Consider the following 14522-nt stretch of genomic DNA (forward strand, 5'->3'; position numbering starts at 1 on the left):
AGCCACAGCATAATGTCTGTTTGTTCTAATCCTACCGGGTAAGATACTGAGAAGGTAGAGAAGGAGGCTTTGCGCCACGCAAAGATCATAAAATCCATAAAAGCCAATGTTTCCCTCAGGCTTTCGAAGCGAGAAACAATGCAATGCCGCGGTGGCTTAGCTTGAGCTGGAGAGCTGAAACTCCTATCTGCTGTTATTGATATGCTATAACGTATTACAGTCTTTCTTTTCCAAACCTTACAAGATCGTGAATTCAAATATTTACAGCACAAAAGATCACTTTAAATTGTTGAAGTGCCCGTCCAAATTTCCTCCTCAAAAAGCGTAATTCTAAACCAGCCAACAAAACATCGATAATAGCACGTGCTCTGGATGCAATTCGCTGTTACGATTTTACGATGAAAAAAAATCTTACCGATCGAGAAACGCTTGGCAGAGAAAAAGACATACTAATCCCCTCGCACGTTCGGAACATGTTCAACAATTGTGGTCAGGTCGGGCTGGCGCACACCCAGAACCCACCAGCAAAAGAACACTGGTCGAACACGGTGCGCGACCCTTGCGACCCAGCCGTCTTGTAACGATTTATTTAAAATAATAAAAACATAAAACTTGTGCCAACTTCAACAAAGAGCGGGAGGTTGACAGGGCGGGAGAGAGGGAGTACAAAATCGACTACCCCACACAAGATCAATAAACATGCAAAAGGCGCCGGACACACCCACGGGACACAGGGTTGGGGACAGATAGCGCTTTCTTCCATTGCCACCCCGTCGTAGGCAGCTTTTTGCCATTGGAAGGACCCGGGACGAGGTTGAATAAGGGCGATCGATAGTGGGACCCGCGCGCTACTGACCGTCCGTTCGGACCCAACGTTTGCGGACCTCTCCAAAGGTCGTGAGCATGGCTTGCTGTCTGGCTGAGGTATGTGCACACACGCAGAAGGGGGAAGGAAGGAAGCCACGCCGGACCGTACATACACATATTGAATTATCCACTCAACTATCGAAGTGTAGTGAGTTATGCTAGGGTCGATAATTTATGTTTCATTGCTAGGGAGACACTGTGACTCACATTGGAATTCGTTTGCTTCCTCGCTTCTCTCGTGGAGGTTTTGTCAAAGGCGAACCCGAACTCGAATGATGGTCATTATTTCTAGGGCCCCTTTTTAACCGACAACGGGGAGGAGTCGCTAGCGAACGAAACTTCATGCAACAGGTCCCTCGAACGAAACATTCCGAACGATTCTGGGCGCCCGATAACCTTAGAGTTACTTACAGCAAAACTGAAACGTAAAACATCTGTCCCTAACCTAACCCCGGCTAGGGCTATTTTTACTCCAATAATCCCACACAGGTTATGCACATGACGGAGGGTCACCACCACCACCACCGCGGGTTGATATCGAATGGCTCTTCTTGGGTAATTTATGGTCACAAAAGGGATTCCTTTTTTTGCACATTCTAGAACGAGACATTTATGTACACTGTACGCAATATGTGTACGCACATTGGCCAAGAACTTTATCGTCCGTAGCGCCCAAAAGGGTGGCCTTTCGACATTCCCACAGAGTAGTATCGTGTGTGCCTTGCATTTTACCCTCCCAAAAAGAGCTCTCATGATCGTGCTCAAGAAGATCACCATTGCGGGCTACTCGAATGGCCACTGCACGGTGCGCCGCTAAGTACTTCAGCATACTTCCAATAAATCGGCCAGCACGCATGGACGCGTGCATCCGGATGACAAAGAACGTACGGCTAGAAATACCATTCCCGCTTTCAACCACAGCACGAATCCTTCAAGAAAAACGGTTCGTGTCCACACATATCCTTCGGGCAAACGTCTTTGTCCCGTGAGACTCGCGCACACTGGCGCCTCTCACCTTTGACTTCAATCAAAATGAAATTAATTAAATCCCCATACGGACCACCATTGTTTCGCCGAGTGACTTCAACGCACCACACGAGCGGGAAACCCCCTATTTGCACGGTAATATACGACTGACGACTATTATTTTATTGCATGCTTGCTTTTATTAACTTCCTCCTTTTGGGCCTGCGAATGTGTGTTCTGGTGCACGATCGCTCCGCCACAAGCACCCAGCTGCCCCAGCGCCAGCGCCTGCAAGTGTGCTACAGATTGCATGATTAATCACTTTCGCCGACCGACGACGCTCAACGGCAAAACGACGATTAAAACGAGCAATCCAGAAGGAATTTCAAGCCGTGCCTCACCGGTGAAGTTTATTTGCGAGAAGTGGACGTAAAACTCTCCCCGTGTGTGTTTGTGTATTTACATGTGCCCAAGACTTTATATTGAGTGCCAGAGATCGAGCGTGTCGGATCATAAGAAGCCGACGCCACTGTCGTCGTCGCCGCGTGCACTCGAAATATAATCCGAACCGCGGAAAAAACGAGCGGCAAGGCTTTTAAGGGCGGCTGTCATTTATCGTAAGCTTATTTGGTGCGCCACACCCCCGAAGTTCGAAGCCTTTGTATTCCCCCCCCCCACGATCGAAAGTGTTTGCCACTGCCACCACGGTCGGATTGACATAATCCCCCGGTAGGGAAAATGCCCGATTCTAGTAAAGTGTCGGTTTATGTTTCGCAAAAAAATGAAACGATTTTGTGTAGTTGAAGCTTTATGCTAATCCTGTTCCTTTTCCATAACAGAGTGCGCCCTTCCACTTCCCGTCCCGTGGACCGTCGCCTGTAGGCATTTTCTTCCTTCGGCTAGAGAACGGCACACGAAAAACCTTTGTTCGCACTATTTGCTCACGTCAGGGGCTATAATCTATTGCATTGCATGCAAACGGTGAACCGGGTTCCTGTGGCGAGCTTGGCCAAAACAAACAGAACACACGCTTTATTTCACAGCGGGAAACAATTTTACCTTCCAAAACAAGTAGCGCACTCAGCTTCTCCATGCAACGAGCAGCAAGCGACGAACCCATTATTGCATCATATCGCGGACCGGGCCGAGTGAAAGCGCCCAGAATAAATTCCACACCAAAAAGGGAAATCGGTGATGGGGATTGCGATATCAACTGCAAGGGAACCATGCTTTCAGTTCGTTTTCAACTGTTCTTTATAGTTACTTTACTTCAGATTAGCTCAGAGGCTTTCTTAAGGCGGTTAGCAGCTTTGCAGGAGGTCCAAGTGGTCATTTTGAAATAAATAAGCTCACACGCACAAGGATCCGCATCCTATCCTGCATTTAAAATAGCACTCACGAGCATTAAACGCAAGATGAGCTGAATTTGCTAACTATTAAGCCCTTAAACGCTGTATCATAAACACCTTCCCGTAGGATAATTCCAATGGTAGTGTGATAGCCGATAATTAAATTCTCACTGTCGTGCCCCCATAAGTGAGATTGCATCCAATCAAGTAGTCCGATCATTACTCTTCAAACCCAACGCACTCGCAAAGACATCAAGAATTTAAATCGTCATGTAAAACTGCACTAAAATAAAACCACAACTACAAGTGCATGTACGAAAGAAGACGCAAAAAAGGAACCATCTTCGGAAAGGAACAAAAAAAGTGCACCGAGGAATCGATCAGTGCTGATTGAAAATAAAAGTCGTGCCAACTTTAATCCCCTTACCATTAAGAGGACTCTCCATCAGCGTGTGCAAATGAAACGCTTCGCCTCACACGATCGAGATTGATTGCACCTTCGATCGCGTACCTTGATGCGTTGTGTCTGTATTGATCGATTTCTCGACATTAATACCAATTGCAGTGTTTGCGTACACTGGTCGGAAGCTGGTTGAAGATGGAGTTTTCCTTCCTGGAAAGGTTAAGATTGTAAATCTCGCGGGACCATAAAAATGTAAATCCTCAATGCAATGGGTAAGGGAATAAAATTGCATCCACTTTACACCTCATTGGAGTGTTGCAGCAAAAGGACGTGCTTTAATGGCAAGAAATTACTGCACCACCAATTGACAAACTGGTCTGTGTATAGCGGCAGTAGTGTCATCGGTCTGCAATGTCCAGTAGATCCATCATCAATTTCAGAACTTCATGGAAGATGGCGTCCGATCGAGCCACAGGTTTATGTGTCAATTTGGACACTATTAATCGAAGCCCTCGCTCAAGCCGCCCAACAAATGTCAGGTGTCGATAGTAATTTGTAAAGTTTCCCCAGCTCATTCTCATGTGCCAAGAATTCTAACCCGCCACGTTGGTGCGGTCTTATTGTCACAATTTAGTAGCATTCTTTACAAAGACCCGATCTCGTTCACGACATCCATCACGATCGCAAGAATAAACTGCTCTTAATGAACTTCCATTATTTGCGTTCTTCACCGACACTCCAGACATTCTGTGGTACAAAAATACCGGCATTGAAGGTGGATTGACACAGACTTGCCCAAGGGATTCAGATCAATCAGACTCAGTCCAGAATGCATCCGTTCGAGTGCATCTCAAAGAGCGGTTGCGATACAACAACGAAAGAAAAAAAACAGCAAGGTCGTACAAGTTGGCTACCTCCGCGATTGAAAACGTCAATAACGAAAGTCTTCCCGAGGGACCCCGACGACGGATTCCGGGCTCCAATGCACACCCAATCCACCCATCCCTCCCGGGAAGGCATTCATGGTGAGTGTTTTGTTCTCGTGTAGAAATTTTTAATGTCTATTGTAAATCCCACTTCAAAGACTGCTGGAGCCATCACCACCAGCACCACCGATCGAATCGTTCGGTTCCGCCAACCGATCGGCAGGAACACAGCAGTGAGCCGGGAGAGCACGCTTTTAAAAAGAATCAATCGACAATGCCCCGATCAACAACCGTGCTATAGATGATGAGGGTTTTGTTGATGCCTTTCGTGAGCGCGCGCGCGCACCAGGATTAGCCCAGGGAAAGCAAGCCGGGGGTTGGAAAAATTGCTGATAAATGGTGAAAAATCATCCACTCCTGTGTTGGGTTCTTGTGAAGCTGTGCGCTCCTATCCTATCCTAGGGATATTTTTAAACCAGCGATAAAAATACAATATCCCGCTCGCTCGCCTCGGTTCCTCCGCTCGCAGCACAGAATGTATGTGGTATGTTTTTATTGTGTCGCGAACAGTGAGTGGATCGCTTTCGCACAACGCGAAACGGTCACTAATTTATCGCACATCTAGGACCGTTTGGGGCCATCGGCCTTTTGGTAGCTTAGATCGTAGATAGCCACAATCATTCTCGGAAGGAGTACTATTCACCGTCGCAGGAATCGAACTGGACGGAGTCCCAGTCACACCGGGGAGCGAACAATTTAATTAAGTACAATTAAACAATTTACATTACTGCTGCAGCTGGCTGGGTGTTGGTGTCGATGCCGATTCATCTCGGGTTTTGCCGACTGACGATACCAATGCATCACACACACACACACGATGCATCTTCGGCGGGAAGGAGTGTGGCTTTTTGCATTGCGGATTGAATTTCGCGTACCATCATCAAGGTTGCTTTTTGCAGCGTAAAGATCGATGTTGTTGTACGGCAAAATTCACAGAAACATCGCTTTTTCTCCCGACCCTTCCTTCAATCGCCCCGTCCCAACTCACCACAACTCCCAGAGGGAAGCTCAAAAAGGGCTAGAATATTTTTCCCGCACTCTTAATCGCCGCCTATCTGTTTTTTCCCGTCCGTTCCGTCTAATTATTTATCTCCCGAAGATGCGAAGATCTCAATCGCCGGATCGGCTCCAATCTGTACTCGCTAAGTTGCTTACATTTGTAAGCTTAATTGCTGCACGAGGCGTGCGCAGACGACCGCGCGGTGGTGTGCTTAGTCACTACGCGCGCGCAAAGAATGTAGCGACAATAAATTACACGCTACTTGTCACCTTGGCAAAATCGCTTCTTCGCGTCCACCTTCTCAGTTTTCTTGCGCAAGAGATTCTCTCCTTTGAGACCTTTTTTTTTTTGTTCGATCGGCAATAAAATTCTTTGATTTATTCGCCTGTTCGTTTGTGTGTACTCGACGGCAGTTCGATCATCTTCGCTCTGCTCATCGGCTCTAAAAATAAGTACGAACAAATATGATCGAGATGGTTACCACATCAGCGGGAATAAATGTGTCCTTGAGTTGGGGGGGGGGGGCTTTTTTTTGCTTGCTAACCGCAAAAATGTTCGCCCAACTTTCACCTCACCGTTTCGCCAATCAAATAAATCACAAAAATCGATGATCCCGTTCGCAAACCGCCAGCCCTGGAATATTGATTGAATTTTACGAGTATGGTTTGAAGAAGGCGAAAACAAAAAAAAACGCACACCGAACCCTTACTTGGACTTTTTTGCTGCTTTCTGCTCGCAGCCATACATAGCTGGCTCGTCCCATAATTTGGTTCCCATTACCATCAATTCAACACCCATCTTCAGCGAAAGAACCTCAGCCCAGAGTGGTGTCGTACAGTGGGTCAGCACGGACGGCGGATGTGGTGCTGTGCGCTTAGCATTATGATGATGATGATGATGTTTTTTATTGCCTCTTGCATCACACAGGTGGCGTCTCGGTTTGTCCTCATTTTGGGAAAATTTCGGCTGCATATGTAAATTATGTAATTTCTTTCTGATTTTTTAATGGTTTCGGGCTTAATAAAAATTGTATTTTTTATCGCTCTAACATTGTTTTCCATGAATGTCACTCCATATTATCTAATAGTCCAGCAAACGATTGTTGTCTTTGGGTGACTCCTCCACTCTACTCTCACCCATCGTATCGCTTACCTTGACCCACGGTGATACGATTTTTAAACATGCAAATCTCGTTTTCTCGTCCGCTAAGCTCACCAAACTGGACGGCACACACACGAGCAGTTGATAATATCCTGCTCACCTCCGAAACTATCCCCAAACGCCATTACAACCACACGCACACACACACACCCTCTCAGGTGATGATTTCATCTACACGAATTTTCTACAACAAGACCCACAGCCGGTTGTGTCCGGCTACCGTCAGCCTTTGTTGTTTCGTTTCCCGACCCCCGAACACGGACAGGTCTCACATATGCCCAGTGGCCATTGCTGCACCCGGGTGGCTGACCTTACCCGAATGCCGTACTAAACTTTCATGCAATGGTCCACGCTCGTTCGTTGACGGCGCAATTTTCCGATCGCAGGTCGACCTGACCTGTCGGCCTTGTTTCGGTTGCATTTGCATTGGCCAGTTTGGCAAGGTTTGCCCACCAAACAATACCTCCCCCCCCCGTCCCTGCCACTCCACGTTCGGCTCGAAATGATGATCAATACCTTCACCGTGTCTCTCGCGAGAAGACTTTCACGCCGGCGAGACGTAATCGCGAGAGAACAAAAAACTTGCACCAAGCGACGAACCCCTTCGAAGTGATTGAGTCGGTACAGGTGAAGCAAGCGATCGTCGCAATATCAACACCAACAGCAGCAAAAAAATTGATTGTTTAAATCATTATCACACCACACAACCGAGTAGTGAGAGTCCGAGTAGGTAGACAACTGGACAATGGACAAATTATGCACATTGGGTAGTTTATTCTTTTTTTATTACGGAGCTGAGGATCCAATACGATCGGTCGTGTCGATGTGATCTCTTGACATATGAATCACCCTCTTGTGCGACCTTCTTCAATTATGTCCGCAATGATGCCTTACTTGTTTGCACTTTGCACGCTACCAATATTGACATTAACGAGCCCGGGGCATGAGCAACCCACGGCTTCATCTGTATGCAGTTTTTTTAATTCTAATTAGCCACACTTGTACACATGTCAGGTGTTGCATAAACATGTTAGAAATTAATTTAGGAAGCCTGTTTCCCCGCCATTTGCTATCCTTTAGAAAATCACCCGAAAAAACCGTGTCACTTTGAACGAAAGCAGCATTGTTACCACACCATCATCATTACATCTTCGATCGTTCTCGCTACACGGTGGGGTAAAAGCTTCACCTCAACGGGTACTATTTACAACGAAGAAGCGAACAACAGTCATGTAACAGTAGCCAAACGGATAGTGCGCGTTGTTGCTCCTGGAACGCGTACCCGGCCCTCGTCATAGCAAACCATTTACCATCGAGCACGAGAAGGATGGGAAGATCGAAAATTGGCCTCAATTATCTTAAACGTTGACCAACAACAGTTCGCCAATTTTTCACGTTTTTTTTTTTTGGCCGCCGTTCGATAAGGGACAGTTCAGGTCGGCTCTCGATCCAGGTATGTGTACGAAAAAGGTGCGTTAAATGAAATTATTAAACTCGAAAGCACGTGTCGATTGATTACACCGATGAAGCGAAAAAGAAAGGGGGTGGGGAGGGGGGAGGTTCGTTTCTTGGGCATTCATTTAAATCACTGACCGTTCGCCAAGGCACTGCGTTAGAGATAGGGTTGCTTTTGCGTAACGCTTGCAGGCTATGTAATTTGAGGCAAAAAAAACCGTCAGGTAGTAAGCTAATTGAATCATCACGTGACGAACCGGAGGAGCGAAAAAAAAACGCTCGATGCGTTTAAATGTAGAATTAAGGTGAACTGTCCAAGGAGATTATTTTTAGTGTTTTCTTTTCCCTCTCTCTCTCTCTCTCTCTCTCTCTCTCTCTCTCTCTCTCTCTCTCTCACTCTCTCTTTCTCTTTCTCTGCCGAAAAATTAACTCACAACTGTTCCAAATGGAAATCAACGAACTGTGATGCACCGAAACGGGAACAAAAGCGATCGAAAACCATAATTAACGGAGAAAGTAATTTTAAGGGTAAAAAGCTTAGCTCTCCCCCCAAAATAGCCAACCAACTGCGACATACGTTCAGGGAAATGTGTTGCTGTCATCTGGTTTCGCTGCACTTACGGATCACATCCCCAATCACATCCAATCCACACGATGCATTCGATCGGGCGTAACTTGGTTATGCATGCACCACCGCTACCGTCGCGATCCTCCAGGCACACACACATTAAGGCGATCGCGCCCCGGCGGTTGAAAATTGAAATTGATGGTCCAAAACAATCGATCCGCGGCATTTTCCCGAAGGGTGCAAACAACGACCGAAAGAAGCAACAACAAAAACCGTATCGTTTCCGTGACGTGACTCCGAGCACAACAGCCACCACGATTGATGTGGTTTTAATCGTTTGGTCGAGGAAAATGCCTTCCTTTACCCTGGTGGTGGGTTCCACCCCACACCAACCAAAACAAGGAAACCACTTTCAATCGTTACACCTTGCGCAAGGAAAACTCTCGGTCTGCCCTGTCGCTAACGACTCCGCGACTCGCGACTAGCTGATGCTGTGTAAACACCCTTCCGAATGGAAAAATGTATGATTGAAAGGAAAGCTGCGTGCGTGTGTGCCCACCGCCATATCATCATGTGTGGACGCAGCTTGGTGTAAAGATGACACGACGCAATCCCGTTCCACCAGATGTTGATTATGATTTGATAATGATAAAGCAACTGGGGGGCTGGCGTTAATGAGCACCAATATTTTCACCCCGATCGCGATCTGATATCACTCTGAGCTTCCTCCATCGACGACCGACACGCTCGTTCACTTTAACAAAATTGCTATAAAACGCTACATTGATTATGGAAAACCGAATGCTACCACCACCACCCTTTTTAACGAACCTGCGGAAGCCTATTAGGGTATCCGAAAAACGCACCGCCACTTTTGGGGTGGTTGATTTTGGAAGCTGATGAAATGCCGTCTTTTAACAAGCACGATAAAAGCTTTCAGTCAAACAAAACTGTAGCAGCATAACGAGACATGTGTGGTGATGCAAAAATGTGCAGCAGTGCAACAATTTTTTGGTTGAAGTGTAGTAAATCATGGTCCGGCAGGCGCGCTTCCCATGGAAAATGGATTGTATGAAGTAATAAAAGGCGAGCGTATCAAGACACATCTTATAGCGCGGCGAAGTGAATGATTAAAATTAGTAGATATGGTGGAAATTATAGTTTATAGGTTTCGGGTTAAAGCCTCAGAATCAGAGATCAGAGCAATTAACGAACGGTGACAGAAAGTGATCATAAAACCGATGCTGTGTGCTGTGTGTTTTATGATCTCCGGTGGGTAGATTTGGTAAACGTGTATCGTTGGGTGATATATCAACAGGGGCAAACAGGTGGAAATTTATGATCTAAGCATGAAATAGTCTTTGTAATAGCCAGCTCATTCTAGCGAATTGTCTCTCATGTCTCTGATATATGACGTAAACCGCTTGCATCATTTACTGCGTCAGTGGCATCCACTTAGCTTTTTAACCAGCTCGATAGTTTTAGTTCGTTAAGGAAAAATCAATCAACGGATTACTACCAAAATTTCCATGAAAATTACATAGGAAAAGGCCTGCGATGAATCGGTGACACATACACACGGCAACCATTCCCTGATTTGAGAAGCATTTCAGCTAAGTTTTATTCCATTTTTAAGGAGCACAGTGAAGTTGCTCCGTTGTTAATTAATGAAGTCTACTGAAACGAACTTCCAAAGATCTTCGATACCAAAAACTATCCTCCAAAACCAACTAAAATAACAACAATTATAATGAGAAAATAATTTGCTTAGATAATGCACCCCCAATCCGCACAACCCAACACGTTACAATACCCTCTTACCTATCAGCGTGATTTAAATCACGAGCCCGAATAATTGAGCAGATGTAAACGAAGTGTGGCCCGTTCCGTTCAGCCTCGGCGCAAAACAGTTGCAGTGTGCAAAAGCAAAAGTAAATGTTAATTAAAACAACACCGTTCCCTTTCAATTCTCGGTAGCATCAGCAGCCTTTTTGGCGATTGTTGCGCGAACCGAACCGACCCAAACCGTGCGAAATCTCTATCCGATGAATCGACCCCAACAACCGCGGGCAGGGGTTGCATGTTTTTGCGCTTGTCCCCCAACCCCCCCGGTGCGGTCAGACGACATCCGATCCCGAGAGTGCTTTGTGTTTCATGTTTTTCCTATGCTTATCGTTAACCAGCCAAGTGCCTTGCTCGCTTAACTCTTCAATTCATAGTTGTTGACCAGCGAGCTTCCTCCCATACTTTGTACGCCCCCTCCCTGATCTGGTCTGGAAGCTGTTAATCTATCCAACCTGGGACCCTACCCGGGTTGGAAGGGTCAACGACATTCGGTCCATTTGCCTGCCAAGCTCGCAACTAGCCAACGGGCTGCGCTCTCTAGCCTCCCCGCTCTGGCAGCCGAAGTTCAAAGCGAATCGAAAGCCAATTAAATTTTCATCAAAACAGACAAAATGCAGCGCCCGGACGGGGAAGGTTGTAAATCAGTTTCTGGACCACTGGACTGTCCCGTTGCGGCAGTGGGTGTAGCGTGGCAAACAAAACACAGAACCCAGCACGAACCCCCACTTTTTGATAAGTCAACCCACGATGTCTCTAGATCGTCCGGTGCAGGCGGTCCCACCGACACGGTGAGAGTGTGCTGACTAGATCTGCAACAGTTGCTCGCCAAACGCACGCCTCACACGCCCGAACCACACTGAAGTCTCGTCGTTCGAGCCGACGTCGAACAGCACAATCGATGTTGCGCTGCAGGCAGGGGTCTGCAAAGGGTGAAATTTCTACCAGATACGACGCCACTGATAAGACAGTGCGCGCGACGTTGTAAAGTACGAATGTCGTACCACACCACCCACTGTGACCTCACACACGCACCGTCCGTCGTCCGCCGGCGAGCGACGGTGCCATGTTTTCGTTTTCGTTTGTCTCGCAAAACTTCCATGTTCTGTCAGCCGTTTGTCGATTCTGGATCCACCGATGTAGGTTTCATGCGGCAACGACGATTCGCCCTCTGTTCAATTAGAACTCTCGAAGGAAGGGACCGATGAAACCGACACGAGATACTAGAACTCCTACTCGCTGCTCTCAACGAACGGGCGCCTGATTTTGTCACCCAACGTCGGACCTGGGTGGATATTTTTAAATATACGTTCGTTACTGACTCGTGACTTGCGCTTGTCCATCAGCGGCGCGCTCTTCAATCCACAGCTGTCTGTCGGTGTCAGCTTCTTCTCATTCAATGATTAAATCCACTCGCGCGCGGTACAGCCACGCCTGCAGCTTCCAAAACATGACAAAACACGATCGCGCCGTAGTAATCATAAGGCCTACCACTAATTGGCAACACTGATACCTCCGCAGAAGTTTGACAGCTGCGCACAGTGGTTCCATCTGCCGGGTGCGCGATTCTACTGTCAATCATAATTCACCACAGAGACGGGGATGCGAATCGAAGCTGACACAGAAGCACTAGCCTTTCTATCTCGCTATCACGCTGGGAGATGATTCCGTCCAGAGTCTTGCAGTAGCTTCAACCCTTTCACAGATTACAATCAGTAAACTGCGGCACTAATTTGCTTCTGCTATTCTGCACGGCTTTAAAGCCTTCTGAAGAAGCTCTTCGCTGCTCTTCATTACAGAAGAACCGCCCAGAACTGGAGCAACGCAACTGACCACGGTATTGGTGGTCGTCGGTGAAATCGTCTTTTTCAATGTGCGTGTCCACTTAAACGGTGGCCTTGAAATTCGAAAGCCCTTAATCGATTCTGACCAACACTTTTGCTTCGTTCGCTGACGACACCGACATCGCACGGTCTATAAATAAGGCCGAACCGAACCTCCATCGTTTACCGTATCGTCGGCTCAAATCGTCCAAAAAGCCCTTCTTTATCGTCGCAACATCCACTTCCTCACGTTCACTTTTGTTTGGCACCCGGCACTCTGGCTTACACCGGGTACCACTCCAACCTGCAGCAGGACATGACGAGGCATGAAATATTGCGAGTAATTAGCATTACAAATCTTCGGGTATGTAAAACACGCAACTACCACACACGGTACCCGGCGTCCTCTCCGTCCCTTGCAGCTGGGTTGGTTTGGTCAATTTTCTAGTTTGCGCCCAATATAATGAGCGGTCGCGGACGATCGAATGGACGCTCGAATTAATATTCAATTTGAAACTGTGGTTGCTTACGGTAGCAAACTAGACACAACAATGAAACCCAAGCACGCTTTACAAGTGCTTTCGTTACGCAATTTAAGCGGCTCAAATTTATTCACGGTAAATATTCATGTCCAATAAAGCTCCTCGGCTGTAGTGTTTGATAGAAAAGGTAACGACGTAAGCAATGTTGTTCATCGCTGGTAAAACCATCTCTTTCCTATTCTTGAAAGCATCATTTATCGTTGGAAAAATCCCTTCAAGGAGCCTTCAGAATTATTGAATAAACTATTTACAGTCAACCGCACTTTGTTCGTGTTATCAATACAGATCATCATCGAGACTATTAATGAAAGCTTACGTCGATCTTCATAGCTCCGCGTCAATCCTCATCAGTGCTACCATTCATCCCGAGACTGCTTCTTCAAAAGACATACCTACAGCAAAAGGCGCTTTTCGCACAAACTCCTCACATCATCTTCACCGTTCGATCGCAGCCGATCGGCCTTGATCGCACTCTCCTTCTTGCGCTGCACTTAATTATCTTTCGGAACGGTTTGAATCACAAGCAATTACGCGGGTGATCGCCGCGGCCGTTACGGTGTCGTTTAGAACACTCGTACGGACCAGACATCTCGCGCACGACGACACGTTATGCTAATAATAAAAACGATCCGTTGCACCTCGCTCTGGCTGGCAACATTGTAGCGCGAGGCAATCGATCGATGGCCATATTGAGTAGGTACTTGTCTAATGGTTTTTCATCCGCTGTGTGGATGATCCCTCGGCGAACCACCCCAATGCACCTCATCACGACATACACTCACACACACGTTCGGATCAAGTGTCCCATCGATTCCTCTGCCGCATGTCAGCTTTATTTATTATCCTTCTGACCAGATCGAGTAATGTGAGGTACGTTCCGCTGCAAAAATATAACACACCATCGCTGGTAGGCAAGCGACGAACCTTCTATTTCTATTGTAGGCTCTTGATGCTTAGGTTGAACAGTAATGTCACAGTGGCAGAAGGTCATACCGAGCCCAGCAGGATGAATCAAGGAGTGCCAAATGCATCTCTGATTATTTTCTTTATGGCAAAACACAGTAATATTCTGCTAATTGAGCAGATCGCAGTCGAATGTTAAGGGTGGCATGAGGAAAATGTAATAGAAAAATAACTATCATCAATTACATCTTAACATTTCTTATAAATTTGATTGAAATTCATCATCCTATATTTGAAACTTTACAGCCAACAAGTTCACTAGTCAGATAAATGTATCATTCTCTCCTTTCATTTAACACTTTATGAGACAGTGCAATTTGTAAAGTACGTTTGCGCACACACATCGACTGCTTGCTCCGCTGCCTACAACTTACCCTAATCCGATTGACCTAAGCAAATACAACACTGCCTACTGAACGCACACCGGTTCAATTCAAGTTTTACGCAGGATTTGCAATAATACACTCCGCAAATGTGAGATAATACCCATTTGAAAGTCTTATACAACAGGTCTTGGCGGCTGCTGGGCTATTTGGTATTAAAATGTCTGCTAACCAACCGGCCGCTAATCTAGGTGAGCCGCCGCATTAAAGGGAA

General features: G+C 46.6%; 1 protein-coding gene across 10 annotated transcripts in view; it reads right to left on the bottom strand.

The window, feature by feature from the left end:
- LOC118512944 overlaps nucleotides 1-14522 on the bottom strand; it is a 138104-nt gene that overhangs the window by 106542 nt on the left and 17040 nt on the right. The gene's annotated exons all lie outside the window — the stretch shown is intronic.

Source organism: Anopheles stephensi, chromosome 3 (assembly GCF_013141755.1).
Source record: "Anopheles stephensi strain Indian chromosome 3, UCI_ANSTEP_V1.0, whole genome shotgun sequence".
NCBI classification, from domain to species: domain Eukaryota; kingdom Metazoa; phylum Arthropoda; class Insecta; order Diptera; family Culicidae; genus Anopheles; species Anopheles stephensi.